General features: G+C 35.5%; 1 protein-coding gene and 1 long non-coding RNA gene across 15 annotated transcripts in view; one reads left to right on the forward strand and one right to left on the reverse strand.

Moving 5' to 3' along the window:
- HDAC9 (histone deacetylase 9) overlaps positions 1-25120 on the forward strand; it is a 1049156-nt gene that overhangs the window by 290606 nt on the left and 733430 nt on the right. The window lies entirely within an intron of this gene.
- Positions 15668-23748, reverse strand: LOC139182601 (uncharacterized). The gene is made up of 3 exons (XR_011566105.1): positions 23475-23748; positions 18914-19004; positions 15668-16497 (listed from the first exon to the last, which is right to left on the reverse strand). It is a non-coding gene; the product is annotated as an uncharacterized lncRNA (long non-coding RNA).

Raw genomic sequence — 25120 nt, forward strand, 5'->3', positions numbered from 1 at the left:
TTGGCATAAAGGAAAGTTGGGGTTTTTTAATAAAATAAAAGAGAATATGTTCAGTTAACTTATTTTTAGGAAACACACATTTTCAATTAAAATTTAAAGTAACTCTAATAATCACAGACGTAAGTGGAGCTGAGGACTATACTTTTTGTTAGATGTACAGTAAGATGTGATCTTTTGGCCATGTACTATGGCTTGTAGGATGTAAATAAACATTTGATTTTCTTCTTTTTCTTTTTATTATCTTTAAGTAACTCCCAAAGAAGAACAAAATGGCTGTCGTGTACACAAGAAAAGCATATAAGAATAATGATTATAAATTAATCATCCTATTCAAGGTGAAAAAATGGTTAACTATTTACTATAAGTTCATTGGAGATGGCACCATAACTACTCTTTTTCATGCTGTATTCCACTACCTAACTCTGTTGTCTGACACTTGACTGTTAATAAGTAGCACCTGAAATAAAGAACAATATCATTTGCAAATTTAGGGTCACAAAAACTGAGTTTAGTGCCATGGTGAGTGCTGTCATTGCAAAGTCTCTTAGGAAAGAGAGGTCTAGAGAAACATCTAATACGTTAGATGCTAACGAAGGTATTAAACCAGGACTGAAACACACATAACTGAGTTCTGTCAGCCTCAGTATACCTTTCATGACCACATTTTTCAGGCATTCAAAAATTTAAGCTTATTTAAAGACAATGTCATTGATTTTCTTTGAAGTTCTCATTAACATTCTTTCTAGGAGAGGAGTAATGTCTTTATACAGATACTAAATAATTTTACCGATTATTCCCTTACTTAGACATTTTCAAACTAACAACCACAGTATTATGGTGGAAACAAAACTGACCAGCAAATATTTTAACATGGTCTGAGTACTATTCCCAGCTCAAGGACATTTCATTTCTTTCAGAAGTATATGATTTGTAGATCTGTGTGTGTGTGTGTGTGTGTGTGTGTGTGTGTGTGAGTGATCTTTCTAAAAATCCCTCCCCCCAAGTCACTTAAATTTGAATGTTGCTTTTCTTCTGGCATATAATTTTTCTAATCAAATTAATGAAAAATACTTTAAGTTAGTACCTTCTATACCTGGGCCAGTTAAATGACAGAGAATGTTGGAAGGGTAATATGGCAGCAGAATCACACACACACATACATAAACCAGTTCTGCTCCTGGCTCCCCTGTCCTGGATATGAGACAGTAGGAAAATTGTTGAATATATGTAGATATCAATGAATTAATCTGTAAACTGCTTTTTAAACATTTAAGATGGTGGTTGTTTAAGTGGTTGAAAAATATCACTTCTCATTATGGCTGCTTTTTATGTTGAAGGTAAAGGAAGTTATCCCTTCTCATGCATAGTAGACTGTGAGCTATTAATTTTGTTCAGTTCAGTTCAGTCACTCAGTCGTGCCCAACTCTTTGCAACCCCATGGACTACAGCATGTCAGGCCTTCCTGTCCATCACCAACTCCCGGAGTTCACCCAAACTCTTGTCCATCGAGTCAGTGATGCCATCCAGCCATCTCATCCTCTGTCGTCCCCTTCTCCTCCTGCCCCCAATCTCTCCCAGCATCAGAGTCTTTTCCAGTGAGTCAACTCTTCGCATGAGGTAGCCAAAGTATTGGAGTTTCAGCTTCAGCATCAGTCTTTCCAAAGAACACCCAGGACTGATTTCCTTGAGGATGGACTGGTTGGATCTCCTTGCAGTCCAAGGGACTCTCAAGAGTCTTCTCCAACACCACAGTTTAAAAGCATCAATTCTTTGGCGCTCAGCCTTCTTCACAGTCCAACTCTCACATCCATACATGACCACTGGAAAAACCATAGCCTTGACTAGATGAACCTTTGTTGGCAAAGCTTTTTAATATGCTATCAAAGTTGGTCATAACTTTCCTTCCAAGGAGTAAGCGTCTTTTAATTTCATGGCTACAGTCACCATCTAAAGTGATTTTGTTATGGGTATAGAAATCAACATGTACCTTATGCCACTGAGAAAACAGAGACCTGCTCTTTATTTTGGAAGTAGAGGCCACTTTATCAAACATCCGATATGAGGAGATAAACTACACAAAGATCCTAATGAAGTATTTACTATAGAGTGAGAAATCTGTTTATGATGTCAAATTTAGTTGCTTCTACTGTCAGGTATTAAGTTATGTGCCAAAAGATACCATAGTCTTCTCTGATCACAGTGTGATAAAACCAAAAATTATTAACAACAAAATATAATACAAAAATACACAGTTCCTAGGAAGAAATAAGCCATTAAAACCTATTGGGTTAGAGATAATTAAAACTGTAATTGTGAGTGATTTAGAAAATAATACTATTCAGGGGGAAACAACCCTCCTAAAATATAGGAGGGTAAAAACTATACTGACAGGCAAATATGTAGTGTTAAGTTTCAATTTAAACTATAAAAATAAATATTTTAGGAAATTTTTAAAAATACAAAATTTAACATAGCATGAAATAAAAGGGAATTGGATGAGATTAAAAAACAAAATTTGAAAAAACAGTGAAAGATTGAGTTCATATAGCTAATAACTTGTTCTTAAAAATAATCACTTTAAAACCTTTGGAAATAAAACTAAGGGAAAATGTGAACCATGGTTATTTTTAAAATGAGTGAAGAAATTGAAATGAAATAGAAATTGTAAGCAAGTTTCTGTGAAATTTGATAGCAGGAAAAAATTCAGTAGCGGGATACTTATAATTTTGGAGTGAAAAAGGAAAATATCTGAAATGGAAGAAAAATTTTAAAACCTTAAGAATTACTCCTCAAAGTCTTTCACCAGTAAGTTTGTCAAATTTTTAAGAAGTACACTGTTGTTTGCATGAATAGAAATTCATGGAAAGTACTCCAGTTAAAAATTTTGAATATCACATAATCCTGATCTTAAAAACGCAACAGAAATTATCACGAAAATATATCTACAGAGCAGTATCTTTTGTTTTGAGTAAATATATGGGCCAAAAATCTAAGTACAGATTAAATTAGCAATATCCTAAAAGAATAATTCACCTCAACCAGGGGTAGCTTAATGTCAGGAATTCATTAATAATTACAGAAATATATCAAAAGAAAAAAATCCCACTATAGATGGGTAAAAAGCATGGAAAAAGCTAATAATTATTCCTAGGTGAAAATATTAATAAACTGGAAATAAAATAACCATCATTATGTAAGAAAATGTGTTTAAATCAGACAGTTTCATAGAGGGAAACACCAGAGTCATTCTTGCCTAAAGCAGGGTGTTTTTATATTTGATGAAATATTAAAGATTATTGATATAGTTACTTTTTCAAAATATCAAATTGTTTTTTCCAATGTATTAATGAAAATCTGCTTATCTCCAATATTTCCAGAAACCCAATTCAAGTAACAATAAAAATGTAAAAGTATAAACCCACAAGAGAGAGAGAATGAATATTCATAGGTAGGCCACATCTCAGGGGAAGATAAAATGAGGAGACTGAAATGTTTATAATACTACTAATAATATTTTATCCTGATACCACATATGCTATGTGCCATTATTATTTCAGTTGTACAGGTGACAAAACTGAGGCACAAGAGTTTAAAACACTATCAAAGTCCAATAGTTAGCAAGTCATGGAGTGAAAATGACATCCCAGGCCTACTGACTAGAGAAGATAAATTCCCAACTTTCCTAAGAAAAGATTAAATTTATTGTTTTGAGCTAGATATTTTTAAAATTCTATAATTTATATCATTTGTATGACATCATTCAACTCAGTTCAGTTCAGTCGCTCAGTTGTGTCTGACTCTTTGCGACCCTGTGAATCGCAGCACGCCAGGCCTCCCTGTCCATCACTAACTCCTGGAGTTCGCTCAAACTCACGTCCATTGATTCAGTGATGCCATCCAGCCATCTCATCCTCTGTCGTCCCCTTCTCCAACTGCCCCCAATCCCTCCCAGCATCAGAGTCTTTTCCAATGAGTCAACTCTTCGCATGAGGTGGCCAAAGTACTGGAGTTTCAGCTTTAGCATCATCCCTTCCAAAGAACACCCAGGACTGCTCTCCTTTAGAATGGACTGGTTGGATCTACTTGCAGTCCAAGGGACTCTCAAGAGTCTTCTCCAACACCACAGTTCAAAAGCATCAATTCTTCGGTGCTCAGCTTTCTTCACAGTCCAACTCTCACATCCATACATGACCACTGGAAAAACCATAGCCTTGACTAGACGGACCTTTGTTGGTAAAGTAATGTCTCTGCTTTTGAATATACTATCTGGGTTGGTCATAACTTTCCTTCCAAGGAGTAAGCATCTTTTAATTTCATGGCTGCAATCACCATCTGCAGTGATTTTGGAGCCCCAAAAAATAAAGTGTGACACTGTTTCCACTGTTTCCCCATCTATTTCCCATGAAGTGATGGGACCTAGCAATACAATAAAAACTGAAAAATTATAAGCTTTTTGAATTATAGTAATTCATGACTGACTTACACTTGACCCTTAACATTTGGATTAAAAATTGAAATTAGAAGATGCTTACTTCTTGGAAGGAAAGTTATGACCAACTAGACAGCATATTAAAAAGCAGAGATATTTCTTTGCCAACAAAGGTCCATCTAGTCAAGGCTATGATTTTTCCAGTAGTCATAAATGGATGTGAGAGTTGAACTATAAAGAAAGCTGAGCGCCTAAGAATTAATGCTTTTGAACTTTGGTGTTGGAGAAGACTCTTGAGAGTCCCTTGGACTGCAAGGAGATCCAACCAGTCCATCCTAAAGGAGAGCAGTCCTGAGTATTCATTGGAAGGACTGATGTTGAAGCTGAAACTCCAATACTTAGACCACCTGATGCGAAGAGCTGACTCATTTGAAAAGACCCTGATGCTGGGAAAGATTGAAGGCAGGAGGAGAAGGGGACAACAGAGTTGAGATGGTTGGATGGCATCATTGACTCAACGGACATGAGTTTGGGTAAACTCCGAGAGTTGGTGAGAGACAGGGAGGCCTGGTGTGCTGTGGTCCATGGGGTTGCAAAGAGTCAGACACGACTGAGCAACTGAACTGAACTGAGCTAACTTCCCAAACGTAATTGGGCTTTCCTAGTGGCTCAGTTGGTAAAGAATCTGCGTGCAATGCAGGAGACCTGGGTTCGATCCCTAGATCAGGAAGATCTCCTGGAGAAGGAAATGGCAACCCACTCCAATACTCTTGCCTGGAGAATTCCATGGCCAGAGAAGCCAGACAGGCTGCAGTCCGTGGAAATGCAAAGAGTTGGACATGACTGTGCGACTAACTTTCACTTTCCCAAACATAAAAACCCTCTTCCTATCATTGCATCTGCCATGATAACTTCCCCAACTTCACTACTTCTGCTGATAGATGGGGCACATGGTGAACGGGATCATTCTATATACAGCGTGGCTCGTAGTCCAGCCCTTCTTAACCTCCTTTCTTGAGAAGGACGTTCTAAGCATTCATAGAAAGATAAACAGCTCAGCATTTATCGCCACTCCTTACCTGAGAATACGTCTGCTTTCCCCATTAATCCCTTTTGTAATGTTTTCCCTTCATTTTTGAAATTAGAAATGTTTCATTTTCACCTTTTTCCTCTCCCAGTCTCCAGTAATATCTTAATCTCATGCTAAATATTTCTAAAAAGTCACTCTGCATGTCGAGTGCGGTATGGATGTAGATGGTAAGGCTGAAGATGAATGAAATCTGAAATTTTGCCATGATAATTTCATGTTTCATAAGCTGGCAAACTACTGCCACTATTTATTCCTCATCTATTTTCTTTTGAGAAGCCAACTGAACATTAAGTTCTTGTGGATGTATTTCTTTAAAAAGTAGTGGTGCCATACCACGTACTGTCATTATTTAAAAACTGTGACATTCTGACAGTGTGTCAGAAAAAGTGGTGGCTGTATGAAATTTACATGCCTCAGTTAGTAACTCAAAACTAATTTGTCAGAGAATATTTTATAATTACCAAATTAAAGAACTGTATAATTAAAGTAAAATGAGCTCTGCATGTGCCCAGAAACATAATCTCTTAATGCTTTTGTTAGTTTCTCTCCAGTGATATTGTTTTATAATATATATATTATTTATTGAAGAAATAGTGACAGAATAAGGTTGTTTTCCAGAGATTTGCAGTCATTTGAAGAAATTCATGAACAACTTACTATATTGAATTATTTTTACATATAATTTAGTGACTTTTAAAAGAGGAACAGCAAATCAACCAACTTCAAATGCCCCTCTCCTTCTCATACTTCTGTATTTTATTTATAGCAGAGGAAAACCTTTCTTCATTTCTTCCTGTCAGCTGTGCACAGGCAGTTTCACTGAAAGTGGGTAAAAGAATATCCAGAACATGTTTTAGCACTTTGAGTTAGTCTTTGCTAAATAAATAAAGATGATTATTTTTCTAGCTGAGTTGATGTAAAGCAGCTTATTTTTTAAAAACACTTCTAAATAAAGCTTTAAAAATTCCTTCAGTAAAGGAAATTTATTTTTATAGATTAACTTTGTAGAAATCCAATGAATATTATTTGTATTTTGGATTCTAATTTTATGTACTATGAATTCTCAGTTCACTGATCTAGATTTTTCCTCCACATGGGCTCTTGCTCACTGTTTAGCTGGTCTGACGACATAGCAGTATGACTCAGGAGTGTGTACATTCTATGATGGATGGACTTTACCACTGAGCAGAAGGCTTAGTAACCATATTGCAAGTGCTTCATTACTGGGTGCATTTGAAAGAGACTGTTTAGGAAATTATTGGGCATGTGCAACTACTTTCAAGAAAGGCGGTGTATACTTATGAAACCATCTCTCTGAAATTTAAAGGAGATGGAAAAATACTATCTGTGTTTGTATAGAAATTATATAGCTCTGAGTGATGGATAAATCATTTAATCTCTCTGAATCTCAGTTTTCTAATCTATAAAATGAAGATTTTGTTACCTTCTTTAGTGAGCTCAGTTTTTCAAATCAGATCTTGATAAAATCAATGTGAAATGCTTTGAAAGGTGTAAAGCCCTTTGCAAATATCATTGATTATGATTTTTCATTATTGTTTTGTTATCTAGAACTACACTAGAGTTAATACTTTTTTTATTCTGCTAAAGAAGAAGGAGAATAAGAGATTATTGTGTTTAAAGTAGTTCAGGTTTAAAAACTTAGAAATACAGTGTGCACAGGCCTACAGTGAGACAAGGTAAGTTATATATATTCAACTGGATATGCAGCTTCTTATGTGCAAGTCAAAATGGGTCATAGAGTGTCACTGCTGCTCAAGGAAAGATCTCCCAACAGTGTAAAAGTAATGATAATGATATTGCGGTGATAATGACAACAATAAAGATATAACCAACAATAAAGTTATAAGGGGAAGGTTTTTCCTATTTTTTTCCTGTTGTTTTCTAGCCAAGAAATAGGTACCTAGTAGGTACTTAATGAATGTTTGATGATATTAGTAAACAAATAACATTTTACTATTAGATACATCAGAAACTTGCACTTGTTTCCATGTATCTCATTAAGAATTTATTTAGTATTTTTCTCCTTCTATTGAGATGATCATGGTTTTTTTTGTCATTTATTCTGTTAATATGTTGTCTTTCATAGTTGATTTTCAGATGGTAAACCAGTCTAACATTACTGGGATAAACTCCACTTGGTCAAGGTATATAATACTTTTTATATATTGATGGATTCTGTCTCAGGAACATTGGTCTGTAATTTTTCTCCTTGTCATGTCAGATTTTGGCATCTGAGTAATATTGATTTCATGTAATGCATTGAAACAGAGTCACTTGCCTTCAGTTTTCTGAAAGAATTTGCATTATTTTTTTACTTAAATATTCAGTAGAATTTTTAAGAATTTTAATTAAATATTCAGCAGGATTTTCTTTTTCTTAGTACTGAGTAATATTCCAGATATACACACACACTCACAAACACACATTCTCACTCACTCACACACACATGTAACATTTTAGTGATCCTTTCATCGGTTGGCAGACAGGTTGTTTCCATACCTTGACTATTAGAAATGACGCTTTAGTGGACATGGGAGTACAGATACCGCTTCATGATAATGGTTTCTTGGATATATATATCCAGAAAACAGATTGCTGTATCCTGTGCTCGTTCCATTATTTGAAGAGCCTCCATTCTGTTTTTTATAGTAGCTATAACAGTTTACATTCCCACCAACAGTGTATAAAACTTGTGTTTTCTGTATTTCCTTTCCTTTTTTTTTTTTTTAAACAGAATGTGTTTTCTCTTGTCTTTTTGATAGTAGCTACCCTAACAGATGTGAGGTGATGTCCATTGTTGTTTTGATTTTAATTTCTCTGATGTTAGTGATGTTGAACACATTTTTATCTACCTGTTGGCCATTTGTATGACTTCTTTGGAAAAATGTCTGTTTAGATTCTTTGCCCATTTTTAAAATTAGGTAGTTTGTGTTTGTTTATGTTGCTATTGAGTTGTATGAGTTCCTTGTATATTTTGCATATTAACCCTTTATCACATATGTGGTTTGCAGATTTTTATCATCCACTTGATTATGTTTTCATTTTCTTGATTTCTCTTGCTGAGCAGATGCTTTTTAGTTTGATGTAGTCCCACTGGTTTATCTCTTGTTGAAAGAATATTGCGGTCTCCTACTCTTAACTGTGGATTTGTCTATTTCTCCTTGTAATTTTATCACTTTTTGGTTCATGTATTGGAAAATTCTTTTATTAGGTGTATAAACATTTAGATTGGTATCTCTACTGATAAATTTATCCCTTTATCATTATGAAATGCCAGCCTTTTTCTTTAATAATATTCTTTGCTCTGGAATATACTCTTTTCAAGCTTTCTTTCTGTTAGTGTTAGCATGGTATGTAGTTTTCAGTTCTTTTACATTTAATCTATTGTGTCATTATGTTTATAGTAAGTATATTGAAGGCAGCATATAGTTGAATCTTGCTTTGGTATCAAATCTGGCTCTCTCTCCCTTTTAATTGGAATGTTAGACTTTTTGCATTTATTGTGGCTGTTGATGTGGTTAGGGTTAAATCTCTTATTTTGCTGTTTATTTTCCTACTTTTCCTATCTGTTCTTTTTCTTCTTTCCTTTTGTGCCTCCTTTTTGATTAATTGACTTTTAAAAAATTATTCCATTTGATATCATTTTGTTAGCTTACCATATACGACTTTTGTTTTGTTACTTTAGTTGTTATGTTAGAGTTTATAGTATGTGCCAGTGTGCTAAATCACTTTAGTTGTGTCCGACTCTTTGAGACCCTATGGACTATAGCCTGACAGGCTTCTCTGTCCATGGGATTCTCCAGGCAAGAATAATAGAGTGGGTTTATAGTATCCATCTTTAATTTATCATAGTCAGTCTTCAAATGATATTACACAGCTTCATTTATATACTATGAGAAGTTACCAAAAGTATACTTGCAATTTCACCTTCCTGACCATTGATTGTTATTATCATAGATATTTTTTACATTAGTTATAATAAGTCCTACACTATATTGTGATGAGTTCTGTTTAAACATTAGATTATTTTTAAGAGATTTAAATAATAAGAATTTTTTTTCTATTTTTCTACAGAGTTATTTCAGGTACCTTTCATTTTTGTGTGTAGATTTATCAGGTTTTCCCAGCTCATATTATTTTCTTTCTGGATTTTCTTTATCATTTCTTTAAGTACAAATCTGCTGGTGATGAATTCTTCCAGCTTCTCTGTGTCTGAAGAAATTATTACTTTCACTTACATTATTGAAATATATTTTGGCTGGGTATAACATTCCATTATGACTTTTTTTTCTATCAGTACTTTGAGGGTGTTACTCCACTATCTGTTTCTGACATAAAATATGCTGTCATTCTTTTATCTGTGTCTCTCTATATTGAAAGTTTGTCTTCCCCAACTCTCACACCATGGACTGCTTTTAATAGCTGCTTCTCCCCTTGTTTCTGTTCTGTTCAGCTTGTCAGATATGTGAGCATATTCTTTATATTTGGAAATATTGGAGCTATTATTTTTTCAAATATCCCCCAAATATCCCCCACCCTTTTGAGGGTTCAAATATATGTACTTTAAGGCCACTTGAAATGGTCCCATATCTTGACAGTGCTCTGATTTTTTTAAAAATTTCTTTTTTCTCTGTGTGTTTTATTTTGGTAGTTTCTGTTGCTATTTCTTCAAGTCCACTAATCTCTTTTTCTGAAATGTCTAACGGGCTGTTAGTCTTATACTAACTAATGTACTTTTCATCTGACACATTGTAGTTTCTATCTCTAAAACTTTCATTTGGTTTTTAAAAATACTATCTTTCATGTCACTGCTTAACTTTTCGAACATATGTGATACAGTTTCATAACTCTTTTACTTTTCTTTCCTTGTTAATTGTAAAGTCTATCAGATTTGAATCTGGTTTGATTGATTGATTTTTCTCCTTAGTTGGGGTTGTATTTTCCTCCTTTGCATGTCTGGTAATTTTTGTTATGTGCCAAACATTGAAAATTTTACTTTCTTGAGTGCTGAATTTTTTTGTTGTTTGTTTTTCTATATTCTTGAGCTTTTATTCAAGGACACAGTTAAGTTAGTGAAAACAATTTTATTCTTTTGGAAACAGTTTTATTCTAAACAGTTAGGAAAGAATGGAATAGTGCAATCTATGACTTATTATTTCTCACTGTTGTGAAAAGTCCCTTCAATTTGCAGTATCCAGTGTCTCTGATGATTGATGAGGTATACATCTCTGGTTGGTGGAAATAATCAGTATTTGTAGCCCTTTGTGGAGTCTTCCCTGGTGGCTCAGATGGTAAGGAATCTGCCTGCAATGTGGGAGACCTGGGTTCAATCCCTGGGTCGGGAAGATCCCCTGGAGGAGGGAATGGCAATCCACTCCTGTATTCTTGCCTGGAGAATCCATGGACAGGGGAGCCTGGTGGGGTACAGTCCATGGGGTCTCAAAGAGTCAGACATGACTGAGCAGCTAAACACAGGACAGCCCAGCCCTTTGTGACCATGGCACAGCATTACCCCTAATATAATGGTTTCCTTGTATACATCCTGATGAGCGCAAATTGTTTGAGGTAAGCCCTTCTGTATGACTCTGGAGTTCATTCTGTCCCTTGGTGCTGCATTATTCTCTCTAGTACTCTCTCCCATGAATACTTTGGTGTTCCCAAAATTTCCAGTTTCTCTCTTCAACTGTGCAAACTGGCTGAGTTATTCCTGGGTTTTCACTTGCTGTACTATCATTAGAAAATCTTTCAAATGAAAGCTAGACCTATTCTTATGCTCACCTTGTATATTTCACATCTCTCAAAGATCACTGTACATTATTGCTTTATGTCCAGTGTCTTAAAACCATTGCTCCAAATACTTTGTCCACTTTTGGTTGTGTCAGATAAGAGAGTAAATCGAGTCCATTATTGTATCTTGACAGGAAATGGAAGTTTCTAATCCATAGTCATTTTTATATCATAAGAATAGTGTTTTAAATTCTTATTTGCCTCTTTTTTACTAAGACTAGTTTCTTAACTTCTACATGCCTCACTTTCCTCATCTATGAAATTAGAATTATATGGTTTTGTCTACCTTCAGGATTATTGAGAAATTTAAATGAGATGGCATTGTAAAACATTCGATAAGCACATGGAAAGCCTCCAATAAATTACTTATTTTATTGTTATCATTATCTTTGTTACAAATCACATGAAGCAACCTCACACATTCAGATGCATGTCTACTTAATTTGATTGATTTTTCAACTTCTGTTAAACAAGCTTAATATTTATGTTAGATGCAAGAAAAGGGTTAAATGAGTTTACTGAACAAGAGAGAAGAATCATATGTCAGGAAAGACAGGTAGAAACTGTTAATATAATCAGTTGGGTAATGTTTCATGAGAGAAGTGTTGTCAAGATTATTGCTCAGATTATTCTTAAGAGAATGAAAGTCTCTAGCCAGACAAAAGATTCTCAGTAATAATTTACCAAGTCATTTATGTGTGATTTGGATCTTCTCTATACCCTGCTTAAATAAAATCTCCACCTGTGAAGATGTACATTTAATCCTATCTTTCTCAATTAAAGCTGGGCTCTTTAACCACAATAAACTCAGCATCATGGGATTTTGAACATCTCCATGGTATCTTGCTCATCAGTTTTTTTAAGCTTAGATCACTAAAGTTGCTTCCTTGGTGCCTCAGTGGTAAAGAATCCTCCTGCTCATGCAAGGAGACACAGAAGATGTGGATTTGATCCCTGGGTTGGGAAGATCTCCTGGGGGAGGAAATGGCAACCCATTCCAATGTTCTTGCCTGGGAAATTCCACAGACAGAGGAGGCTGAGAACTGTAGTCCATAGGACTGAAAAGATTTGAACACAACTGAGCAACTCAGCACGTATGCATGCTATATAATAAAGTTACCCATTGGGAAACATTTCAGCATTCCCAAAGGTGAAATGTAGAAGCTACTTAATAGTACATACTTCATGTCTCATAAAATTTTGGCAAAAGAGGTAATTAGTAAGTTGTTATTTAAAACCTCCAAGGGAATTTATGGTATATAAATTCTTCATAAATAGTTATAATATATTAGACATAATCTAATGGGAACAATATTAGGCACAATTAAAATCATTGTAGCATTCAGATTATCTACAGAAAAGATTGTCTTATGTGTATAGTGTGTGCAGCTCAGATGTATCTGTTTGGGGGATATGGACAGTGAGGAAAGGAGGTATTCCCTACATCAAAATTTTTAAAAATTCCAAATTCAATTTTAATATTAAATAAAATATAGCTTAAAAGATACCAAAATATGAAATGTAAAATATGAATTTAGCTAGAACACCTTTGTTTTCTTCTCTTTTTTAGGTGCAATGATTTTAGCATAGATACTAATCTGTGTTTCCTTAGAACAATTATTTCCATTTTAGTAAATCCCCCCTTACATATGTATTTATTTCCACCAAAAAGAATCATAATATTCTTTTATCAAAAGGTAGAAACATAAAATATTTATCACTAACATAGTAATCTCATATAATCTCAAAATAGTTTAGGGAAACAGTTTTTTCAGTAGCTTACTTCTATTGGATCCTGACCCAATTATATCTTCTTTTACTACAAGTTCTTCTATAGTGGGCAATTCAGTAGGAAGATCCTTCAGCAAAGTCTTCATGAGTAATTGTTTGAGGAGGAAGAAATGGCATATTTGACAGAAAATGCTCACGTGGCTTCCCAGGTGGTAAAGAACCCACCTGCCAGTGCAGGAGAAGAGATTCAGGGTCAGTTGCTGAGGGAAGGATCCCCTGGAAGACAGCATGGCAACCCATTCCAGTGTTCTTGCCTGGAGACTCTCATGGACAGAAGATCCTGGTGGACTACAGTCCATAGGGTTGCAAAGAGTAGGATGTGACTGAAGCAACAGCACAAACACATTCAGATTTTTTTTTTTTTTACAGAGTTCTGTCATTAATACACCATCCAAAATAAGGGCATTTCAGATTATAAGTGAAAGCTAGAAACACCTTTTTAAAAATCATTTTCTTTTTACAAATCCATGAATAGTGTCTTGAATCCAGTAGATGCAAATACCTAAAGGTTATCAGAGTAGGGGCATCATTTATCGATTAGCTACCATATGGTAGGAACTAGGTTAGGCACTTTACAATTATTATGTCATTGAGACTCCCCCAAAGAAAACTGTGAAGTATTAGTGTCCCCATTTGACAGATAAAGAAATTGAGGCTGGTAGGTTAAGGATATTGGCCAAATAGCAAAGAATTCTAGTAAAGTTGTCCAGTTTCAAGCCAGATGATGATAGTAACAAGTTTAGGATATCTGTGTTCACATGTGACCTCCAGAAATAGTCCAGGTAATTTTAGTACTAAAATAGAAAGTCAAATTAATCTATCGTTCTCTTGGTCTTACAAACATTTTTCTTTGCATCCAAAATTACCATTGTAAAATTTTCAAGGAAGATAGAATCTGCATATTTTGAGCTTTTGTTTTGGCAGAAAAAAATAGGAGTTAAAAATGTGCAATTTGTTCAAAGTGCAAAGATGCTGTGGCATTTTGGCATTGTTCCAAGGGCACAGATTTAACTTGGAATTTTGGTGGCTGTTACTGGGAATGTACTGTTTATCAAATTCAGTGTTAACTGCACAGTTGACGATTTTCTAGCAAAACTCTTTCTCTTTTTAACTTAAAAAATTCTTTCACCAACTTCTGAGGGTTGATAAGTAAAATCCATAAAAAGATATGGTATTTGATGAACAGTCTTCTATTAAAGGATAATCAGTGAGGTTATTCCACAGAGAATTTGTATAATCAGAGTGTGGATGATCTGGCATCTCTTCTAAAACTGCATGGTCTCACATCTTAACAGAAATAAGAGAGAATGGACTTTATAGCCCTTCACTGCCTTAGTGAATGAAATAACCAGCCAGCAAACACCTGTCAGATGGCAGTAGGTGCTCCTGAGAGGTTTGACAGGTAATATTTTAATCAGATCCACTGGTAATTCTGTGACCTGAAAGGGTTATTGTGTTTCTAAAGGCCAGGACTTTTCTTCCCTCTAGATGCTGTTGTGTCCCTATGGGTAAAATGACTTCAAATGAAACATTATGAAAAATGGAATGTATTTTAACCTATTGCTGACAAATTTCTCCTGGCTTATTTCTTCATAGATTTTAGAAATTTCTCCCTCCTCTGTGCTTCTGGAGTTACTAATTCATACAAATCATGTTAAGCATAATTTTGACTCATGTGCTAGAATGATGTCTGATTAAAAGATAGGAATTATGCTCCTAGCTTATCAACAGTATAATTCAATACATTGTTAATAAATTATTCTTTAATAAAAGTTCATGAGGACTTCCCTGATGGTCCAGTGGTTAAGAACCTGCCTTTCAATACAAGGGACAAGAGTTCCATCACTGGTGGGGGACTGAGATTCCACATGGCAAGGAGAAACTAAGGCCGAGAGCCACTATTAGAGAAATCCACGCACTACACTGAAGACCCAGTCAGCCACAAAAAACACGCACGATAGGTGAACCTAAAACCGCTCGAAATTTGTCTTAATTTAAAAAGTATATGGTTGTCCTATAGTAGATTATTATCTTTATTAGTCAACTGAAGGTGAAAAAAAAGGACAATTCTTTGAGTATTACTGGACTAATGAAGAAATTCCAGTTAGCTTATTTTGCTCCCCATAATATAAAGTTGAGATATAAGTCTCTAGGCTAAAGCCCTAAATAACCTGCTTATTATCCTTGTTTGATTGGGTTACTGATTCTTTCCAGGTTGCGGCTGGCTCCACGTCGTTCAGCATTTTTCTTTTATTTTACCTGTATTTTGGGGATTTCACTCCCCCTGCTGGCCCCTGGCATGCATTAGTTTTGAATCTTTTCCATGGAATCTAGCTAAATTGTTTCTGTCTGTTTCTCTTCATGTATGGTAATATTTATGTTCCAAACACAGCAGCAAACATATAAGTTTAAGGGTAGATTTTTAAAAAGTTCTGAGGCATTGTTTTTACTTAAAAATTTCCCGAGACTGGAGTACATCGGGGCTAATTTAGACAATATAGAAAAGACATTCTGAATTTCCTATTGCAAGATGTAATTGGTTTAATTAAAAGTCTTTTGCTAAAGAAAAGTTATGTTTTTGCTCATAATGAAGAAAGTTTCTTTCTTCTTTTTAAGATAGCAGTAATTGTGCTGCAAAAAAAGTTTGCATTTTAAAAGATTCATAAAACCTTTGATATAGATAGCTTTATGTTACAAGTAAATGAAACTAGATGATTGCAAAGTACATTTACTTTGACAATGCTTTGAAACAAGTACCACCCACTGTCACTAAAGCTTTACAACTATTTCTTTATGAGAGAATTTTGATGATTTAAATCTCAAACATCGTTAGACACTATTGTAGAGTGTGTAGTTTTGTTTTTGTTGGATGCTTCAACCTCCATTACACAACTTACTTTTTTTCCTTTTATTTTTGTTGGACTAAAAGATGAATATGAATATTTTCTGAGAGCTATTTGTTTTATGTTGAAGAGAAGAACTGCAGTTTCCACGTTGTTCTTTTGTTGTCATTAAAAGAAAAAAATCATCTGAACTCATTTTTTCGGGAAAAATACTCTCTGAATGTTCTTTCCATCTTAAAATCTGTAGGATGTTGCCATTTTTGATAGTTAGTGATCATCAGGATCAGAAGATACTTTTATTTTGTGCATTTGTCATAGACATTCATATGTTGATTAGTGGTTCTCTTCATTAATAGTCACTGAAATCTCAAAGCAGGAAAAGATGGAAGGGTCCCATTCTCTGCTCAGGAGCTGGAAGATGGCAGTTCGTATCATTTACCTCGGTCCAGGGAGAATAGAATAGCCATTCTGTCGCTTTACTTTGTTTCCTGTGTCTGGTTTTTCCTAATTTGTGGGTGTAGCATTCACAGGAGGGTCTGGTGGCACAAAGACAACACGGTAGGGTTACCAGTCAGATTTTTTACATCACACAATGGAATGAGAGTCTTAAAAACTTCTCTCGTTTGTTCTCTGCATCATGCCAAATGAATATTTTGTAGCACCTCTTTTTAAAACATGAAACTTTGTGAAAAAATATACTAATTCACCATTTTAATGTAATGCCATCCAATCCTGGTTACCAGCACTGCAAAGTACATACCACTCAGCAGTTGCCAGAATATACAGCAATGTGTATTTTTAAAACATATTAAAAACTTTCCAAATGAAGTCTGTTTTCCCACTCTTACCGGAAAGTGGAAAGGAAAATGAGCACTTCATCACCAGCACTCTTAATTATGTTACCAAGAAATAAAACACGAAGAAAAGTTTATAAAAGCTATGAGACTTTAATCACAGTCCCCTGCAGGGGGTTAGGAGGAAATGCTTTTTATAATGAAGTCTATGTAAAAACTTCCAATATTAGAAAATCCTTCCTTAAGACATTTGCTTGCATTTGTACCTTTTAAAGTGAAAACAAAACTAAAAATAAATCCCGTGTACATTGTGTTTATTGCCATTCAGTTAAAATCAACCATGGAATCTTTGACATAGTTGATATACTGCAGCATTTAAAAAATCTGTATATCAGAGCCATATATTTTTGCAAAGTAGGAAGATAAGTATTGGGTTTTGAAATGGGTAGAGGGTTGAAAGGGGCATACATTCTTACTTTCTGTTTTTAAAAGAGAGAAGATCAGTGGAAGGGACTCCACTGAAGAGCTTTTCAATGGAGTAGAAAGGAGCATGGCACAGGATCTATCCTGTGATTCTCAAAATTCTTTCATCATACAAATCCTCTGGATGGCTTGTTTAAAGTATCTGTTTCTGAGTTCTTCTGCACAAGATTCTGAGTCCTACAGTGGGGCAGAGGGAAAAAACGCAAGCACCCTGGAGGAATCTTATAATCAGGAGACTGTGGGAAACTTTTATCTAGTTTAGTGAATTATAGAGGCAGTACCAGCAATTTAGACCTGAGATTTGGAGTAAAGATCTATGCATTCACTTAAGGAACATTCATTGAGCACTTAGTATGTGCTGAATTTGAGTAAACTTCACTAGATGTGTAATTTTTAAATCCTCACTCGGGTAGAGCAGTGTAGGTATTATGCATTTAAATGGAGGCTGAGAAATGCAGTAATCAAGACAGAGTCTTACAGCTATGACATTGAAAAAGATAAATTATTTTAACCCAGATATGTCTGTCTTCAATCCCATGTCCTGGCTACTCAGCGGCATAAACTATTCCTGTTAAGTTGAGTACAATTATTTTCCCCCAAGATTGGAAAATACAGTTCTTCAATTGGCTTCTCAATGGCTTTCTTCTCACTCAAAATGAAATTCGTCATTCCTATGGAGGCCCACAAAGCACTGAAGGATACGCCATATGTGTTCAGGAACCTCTGCACTTCCTGTTCCCTCTCACCTTCCCAGAGATACCTTCCCAGATCACCTTGGGTAGAGAACTCCCCTTGATATATACACATAGCTATTGCCTGTCTTTCTTGCTGGCTGATTTTTGCTCTGTAGATCTTCCTGATCCACAGATCAAACCTGCGTCTCCTGCATTGCAGTCGGACTCTTCACTGCTGAACCACCAGGGAAGGCCTATATAGACTATGTGCTTTAAAATTTAGTTGATGTTTTTCCTCAGTTTAAGTCTTCAAGAACAGTGGGTTTATGTTCAGTGCTGCATCCCCAGTGTCCAGCATATAGCAGGGAAATATTTGAATATTGAAAGTTTTCTAGATAGAATATCTAGAATGAAAGAGTTTTCTTATGATACTTCCTACTCAAGTAACTTAGTAGCTCTGCAGTATGAATACTCATTACATTTTCCTTACTGTTTTCTTCAGATCTAGAGCATTTGAATGTATGTGAGGATTAAGTGTTACCCCAGTCTTAGGATGGACTCTGCCTGCTGAGAGAAACTATCTGCTAGCTCTGGTCATTACCCATTGTTAGTAGTAGTTATGGTATATGAGTGTTAATGCTAATTCAAGGGGTTTCTAGGGTTTCTTTGTTTTTTAACCTGTCATTATTTTATCTTTTACTGTGAGGTTTGCCATATGACAAACTGGATTTATTAGGTGTCCAGAATTATTATGCATGTGTGTAGCTTAGTGATTTAAGGGTAATTAGCCATCTTATCTTTCCTCAGGTCTAACAGCATCATTTCATTGATATCTCAAGTAGTCTTAATGCTACCTTTTGGACGAGGCAGTAGTTTTGAGTATGTGAATTCCATGGAGCAAATGAAAGAGAATTCAGGAGCTGATTGTGTACCAGGTCCACTGGCATTTTGTGCAAAGCAATGTTTAGCGGCAGGGCAACATTCATCTGCCTCCCCTTTACCTGGCGTGTCTTCATCAATGCTGCTATTTCTTCTTTCAGGTATCTTTCTCTTTTTCCCTCCTCTCACTCTCCCTCTTCTCCTCACTTTAAGCTAGTTAAAAAACAAAACAAAACAATAATTTAGTGACACTTAAGATGCAAATCACTTTGCAAGTGAGAAAGTGTAAATTTATACATTTGTTGGGTGACAGTCTGTCCCACTGGGGATGGTTAGTGCATTCCATAGCTATAAAGGAAAAATCCGAGTTTCCCAGAAATAAAGGTCAAAAGACATGGAACAACTCTTTTATTATTTGCTTTCAAAACAGAGGGGATATGATTTATGTAGGATATAAGCTTATGTCATAGCCGCGCAGGTGCTGCAGTGAAGCCGTGACCCTGGTCTAATCCCCGTAACGACACTGGGCATTGACCACATTTGCTTTGTTGTTACCGAGCTGCTTTCCCAGAGGCCTTTAAGTTTCTGAACCCAGCTGCTGGGTAGCTGGCCAGCTCGGGCTTGGTGTAAGGACATTGTTTTTAAGTACAACCTAAAGTTTATTTACAATCCCTGTCTGCATTAAATGACTGTCGGTTTGTGATGTTGCCTCTGTGATTAATTCTAAAGTCTCATATTAATACTCTCTTTAAAAAAAATAAATTTAGTATTTTCTTATTTCTGTGTTTTCTTTCTTGTTATAATGCAGAAAACAATCACATTTATTTTGAAAAATAGTAAGCAGTTTTATAGGATAAAAAATATTTTTATATTAATTTTGATGTCAGTGGCCGATCTATTTATATAATTTATTTTTACTCTGAGAAGATGGTATTGTTTCCATAATGTTTTTTCAATATTTCCTTCATTTTTTACCTTTCCTCAAAGATTAATGGCTTAGTAAATATTTGAAACTCATCACAAAAAGTGATTTACAATTTCATTCTAACTTCCAGTATTTCCATGTACCAGGGTTTTGACATTTTTAAAGCTTTCTATGTGCCTTAAATTTTAAAAAATCTACCTGAAAAGTATTACCTTTATTTTAAGTCTTATTAATGGTTTTATGATGTGAAGGAAAAATCTATATATATGTTACCATTTACATGGGTGCTAAGTCACTTCAGCTGATGGGATTCCCCAGGCAAGAGATCAAACTCGAGTCTCCTATATCTCCTACACTGGCAGGCAGGTTCTTTACCATTATCATCACTTGAAAAGTCCACCTAAGTTGGGTTAAATTCAGGGAGTTAAGACTCAGGACTCTGATAGCAAAGTACTACTTGAGTTTGAATCTCAGCTCCATCACATCTCAGCTCATGATCTTGAACAGTTAGTTAACCTTACTGTGTCTCATTCATGCAAGGTAGATGGTAATAATAATACCAATCTCATAGTTGTTATGATAACTAAAAAAGTTAATATGTTCAATGCTCTACATAAATATTTGTTATATAAAGAGATAAAGTTTAAATTTCCCAATTAAATGTTTATGATTTAATACTTATCATTAATGTGTTTTGAGTCATTCATACTGGTTATCACAATTTTATCATGAAATTGTTAGCTTTGTCTTAAATCTTGAAAATTTTGTATTTATAGGGAATAAAGGGAAAGTGACAAAAGGGAAAGTCCACAAAATTGTTCCTTATTTGAGGTGGTATGTGGAGCAGAAATAGTTTACATGGCTTTGGAGAAGAAAAGCTCAAGAAGAAGAGAGTTCAGAATAAATTTATATTTTTCTCACAGTAGCTGTGGGTACCCTTCAAATTTTAGTTAAGTGATGACAATATAATTAGACTGTAAAATATTCAGTTAAGCATACTTTTTTCATCTTTGAGCCTTCTCAGTTTTGCTAAAGTTTCCTTAGGCTACGTATTCAGTCTGATTTCTCTGAAAATACATACATGAATAAATAAGCTCTGCTAAACAACAAAAAATTAATATTTAACATTTAGCAAAAGCTAAGGCAAATAATACTTTGAATAGGACAAATGGAAATGAGTAAGGTGGAAGAGCCATGAAAATGTAATATTCTTCTTAGGGGAAAACATTAAGTTGAGTTTTGAATGTATATTTAATAAGTATTTGAGATAGCAAGAGTAAAATTGCAATGAGGATTACCTCAGCATTTGGTCCTCGGCATGAAAGGATTAAAAGTATTTGCCGAAGAGTCACCTCTGGAGGGCAGTGCAGTCTTATATTTGTTGCAGGAGCTTCAGGTAGTTTGAAACTTTTCCTGAGGTTCTTTTCAGATTCCTGGCCTTGTAATATGCGAATCACCCTTTGTTTCAAACACTCGCAGGAGACATAAACAGGAAAGTAAAATTTTTCTGCTAAGTTGGTTAGCCTGTTAGATTGGGGCGGAGGAGTTACCTGAAAAAGGATTTTAAAATCCCATATGAAAATTTGTCAGCATTGTATACATCCATGAAGCTGGATGTATACATAACAGGCCTGCAGATATTTGTCCTTTTGTCTCCTTGCTTCAAATACCTGTGTACCTCAACTAATTATTCTTTCTGGGGCTCTTCCTTACTCCAAAATACAAATCTGAACCTTCTGTGTTTATTTGTTGGCAGCCTTGAGAGAAGATACTGCTTAACTGTCAAATCTGTTGACACTATGTAGCATCCTAGAGAAAGTCAGCCCCAGAGCCAGCAAAATATTTCCCAGTACCTTAACAAATCAGCAGAATATTTTGAGAAATGCTTTACTTTTATGAACAAAATACCCTGATAGTTATTGGATTTGTCACAGCATCTAAGGTTTCTCTCATAACCATACTGACCTTCACGTGCTATTATATTACAAAACCAACTCTTTATGTAATCAAACCAAAGGAAAAATGCTTAATTAGCTATACATGACCCTATGTTACAATATAGGCAGACAAAAGTTATTTTCTTCAGCACTGTCTAACTATTGTATAAAGAAGTGTTTTTATACAATAAACCCCGGGCTATTTGAAGTCTCAAGAGTAAAGTAATATCAGGATTTTCCTTTTCCTCTGAAGGCGATTTGAGAGCTTTCAGCAGGGGGATACCACATTTAAATGTTGCCTAAGATCTCATAACTCCAAGTGTCACAAAAAATGTGTAGATTATGAAAAGCTTTCCTCATGAGCACAACAACTGTGCTTTTCAACCCTAAATCATGACACAGACTTGTTATACCACGAAGAATTAAAGAATGTTAAGTAAATGACTTTTTTCCCTCCCTCTGTGCCTCTGAGGATAGTTATTAATGTCGAGTCTTGCTGCTGAGTGATCCTGAAGCTACTGTCACAACCTTTTTATTCCCCTAGTGCAAACGAATCCTTTATGAGGTAATTCAAGGAAATTGATGACATTATTTGCTGTATCTTGGGTATCAACAGCATATAAATGAAAAACACAGTTATCACACTGACCAACCCATTTGGATAGAAAGGTTTTGAGTTGTTTCCTGCCTAAGCAGACTTTGCACTTTTGCATTTTATATGAAGTAACAGGTATACAACTTTTAAATTACTAATGCTTGGTGTTAGTTTACCATCACCCAATGCAAGGGATAAACTTTTTAGAAACACAGAGAGCCTGGAGTTACTCTTTTTATTTTGTTCCTCTTTCTTTATTTTAATGTGTTCTTCACATTTGGAACAGTGAACAGTTTCATATTATTTTATTTTGAAAGTTAGTATATGCATATTCTAAGCCAATGACAGCTTTAACCTTTAAGTTAAATCTCACCATTTGAGCAAATTCTGGATTGTGTATTTTAAGGGGCAAAGGGAAAGCATTAAAAATAAATTTTTAAGACATTGTATTAAAATACAAATAGGTGAATGGTTTAAATAGAAAACCTATATATTAAATCAGCATCACTGAATGAGTGACCCTAAAAGAATGCTCATTTACCTAACTAGGGAAAAATCATCTTAAATATGGTCTCTAGTTATTTTTCTTCTCAGTTATTGCATTTGCTACTTCATCATGACCTTACCATGACCTTGTAGTTTATGGGCTAAAGGTAACCACTATGCAATAAAGAAAATATGCAGACCGAACTTTACCACCTAGAAGAATTATTTTTTTAAATATTTGTTTAAATTAATACACCTTTCTGTTCATAAAACTCTCCTCCACGGTCCTTGAAGGAGGCGAGAAGCATTAATTGTAATTAATGTGCAAGTTTGCTCTTTTAGGAACTATGTTCAGTGGAGGTGAGTCAGCAGACCTTGTTACATTAATTACAGTGGTTTGCTTCTCCACTGGTCTTGATTCACAAAGATATGTACTGTTCCTAACTTAATGCTTTAAAATATAAATGCTTCAAAATAAAGGAACCTAAAATCAAACTATTAATTCCCACCTTTGCTTTCTTGTTTGATTTGATTGGTTTTGTTTTACTTATCTAGACCTGAATTTATATTATTTCTACCTTGCTATGATCCCATAATCTGACCTTCATGAAGTAGGAAGTTTACCATTTGGATGAGGCGAGGGAAAAGCTCTTAGGAAGGCAATAAAAAGCAGAGAATACAAAAACTATTAGTGAAGGTAAGCACATTCTTGACACATTGTCCCTGAAGTGAATTTTTACCTTCTTTGAATTTCTCCTGGTTTGGTCCTTAGGCTTGGAAATATTAATAAACTGAAACCACAGCTTGGCCTTGAAAATCCACAAAGCGTGTGATACAAGTACTTTTAAAATTACTCCTTAAAAATCCTCAGTCTTCCTGTTGCCAGCCATACTACCAATCAGAAGTGTTTTCTTTACTCTTAAATAGAAATGATGACAGTTATCCTTGATAAGGGCTTCCCTGATAGCTCACTTGGTAAAGAATCTGCCTGCCATACAGGAGACCCTGGTTCGACTCCTGGGTCAGGAAGATCTGCTGGAGAAGAGATAGGCTACCCACTCCAGTATTCTGGCCTAGAGAATTCCATGGACTGTACAGTCCATTGGGTCGCAAAGAGTCAGACATGACTGAGCAACTTTTACTTTCACTTCACTATGTTTGATAAAATAACTTTCAGATAATACTGATTACAGTCACTGTGAACTGTGCTCCAGATGAACATCTCAGCACTTTTACATCTGAAATAAACTCTTATCATTGCCATTGTACGGGTGAGGAAGACTGAGGTTCAGAAAAGTAATTGCTTTTCTCAGTGAAAATTCCAGAGCTAGCATGCCTGCACCAACTGACAGTCTGGAGCTCCAGGGCCTAATCTCCAGAGAATCTTGAGTTCTTGAGATAATCTTTATTTTAAGCATGGGGTCTGGGTTGCATCTCTGAAAGTGAAAAGTGAAGTCGCTCAGTCGTGTCCGACTCTTTGTGATCCCATGGACTGTAGTCTACCAGGGTTCTCTCTAGGATTAAAATGTTCTTGACAAACTCAAAATGGAGGTTTTTTAGTAAAGCCTCCTCTTTAGTGAAGTGAAAGGTAAGTTTCTCTTTGTGATCCGACTCTTTGTGATCCCATGGACTGTAGTCTACCAGGCTTCTCTGTCTGTGGGGTTTTCCAGGCAAGAGTACTGGAGTGGGTTGCCATTTCCTTCTCCAGGGGATCTTCCTGACCCAGGGATCGAACCCAGGTCTCCTGCATTGCAGGCAGATGCTTTACCCTCTGAGCCACCAGGGAAGCTCCCCCCCACCAAAAAGATCTAAATTATTCCTTATAGTCAATTGAAAATTAATTGCTCTTCCAGTAAGGCAAATCTAAAAAATATTTTGATGTTTTCAGTCTCTAAGTCATGTCCGACTCTTTGTGACCCCATGAACTGCAGCGTGCCAGGCTTCCCTGTCCTTCACTGTCTCCCGGAAGTTTGTTCAAACTTAACATCCTTTGGGTCAGTGATACCCTCCAATCATCTCATCTTCTGTCACCCCCTTCTCTTCTTGCCCTCAATCTTTCCCAGCATCCAAATCTTTTCCAGTGAATCAGCTGTTCACATCAGGTGGCCAAAGTATTGGAGCTTCAGCTTCAGCATAGTTCCTTACAATGAATATTCCCGGTTGGTTTCCTTTAGGATTGAGTGGTTTGATCTCCTTGCTGTCCAAGGAACTCTCAAGAGTCTTCTACAGCACCACAGTTTGAAAGCATCAGTTCGTCAGCACTCAGCCTTCTTTGTGGTACAACTTTTACATCCATACATGACTACTGGTTAAAACCATAGCTTTAAGTATATGGACTTCTATTGGCAAAGTGATGTCTCTGCTTTTTAATACACTGTCCAGGTTT

Source organism: Bos indicus, chromosome 4, assembly GCF_029378745.1.
Source record: "Bos indicus isolate NIAB-ARS_2022 breed Sahiwal x Tharparkar chromosome 4, NIAB-ARS_B.indTharparkar_mat_pri_1.0, whole genome shotgun sequence".
In the NCBI taxonomy this organism is placed as follows: domain Eukaryota; kingdom Metazoa; phylum Chordata; class Mammalia; order Artiodactyla; family Bovidae; genus Bos; species Bos indicus.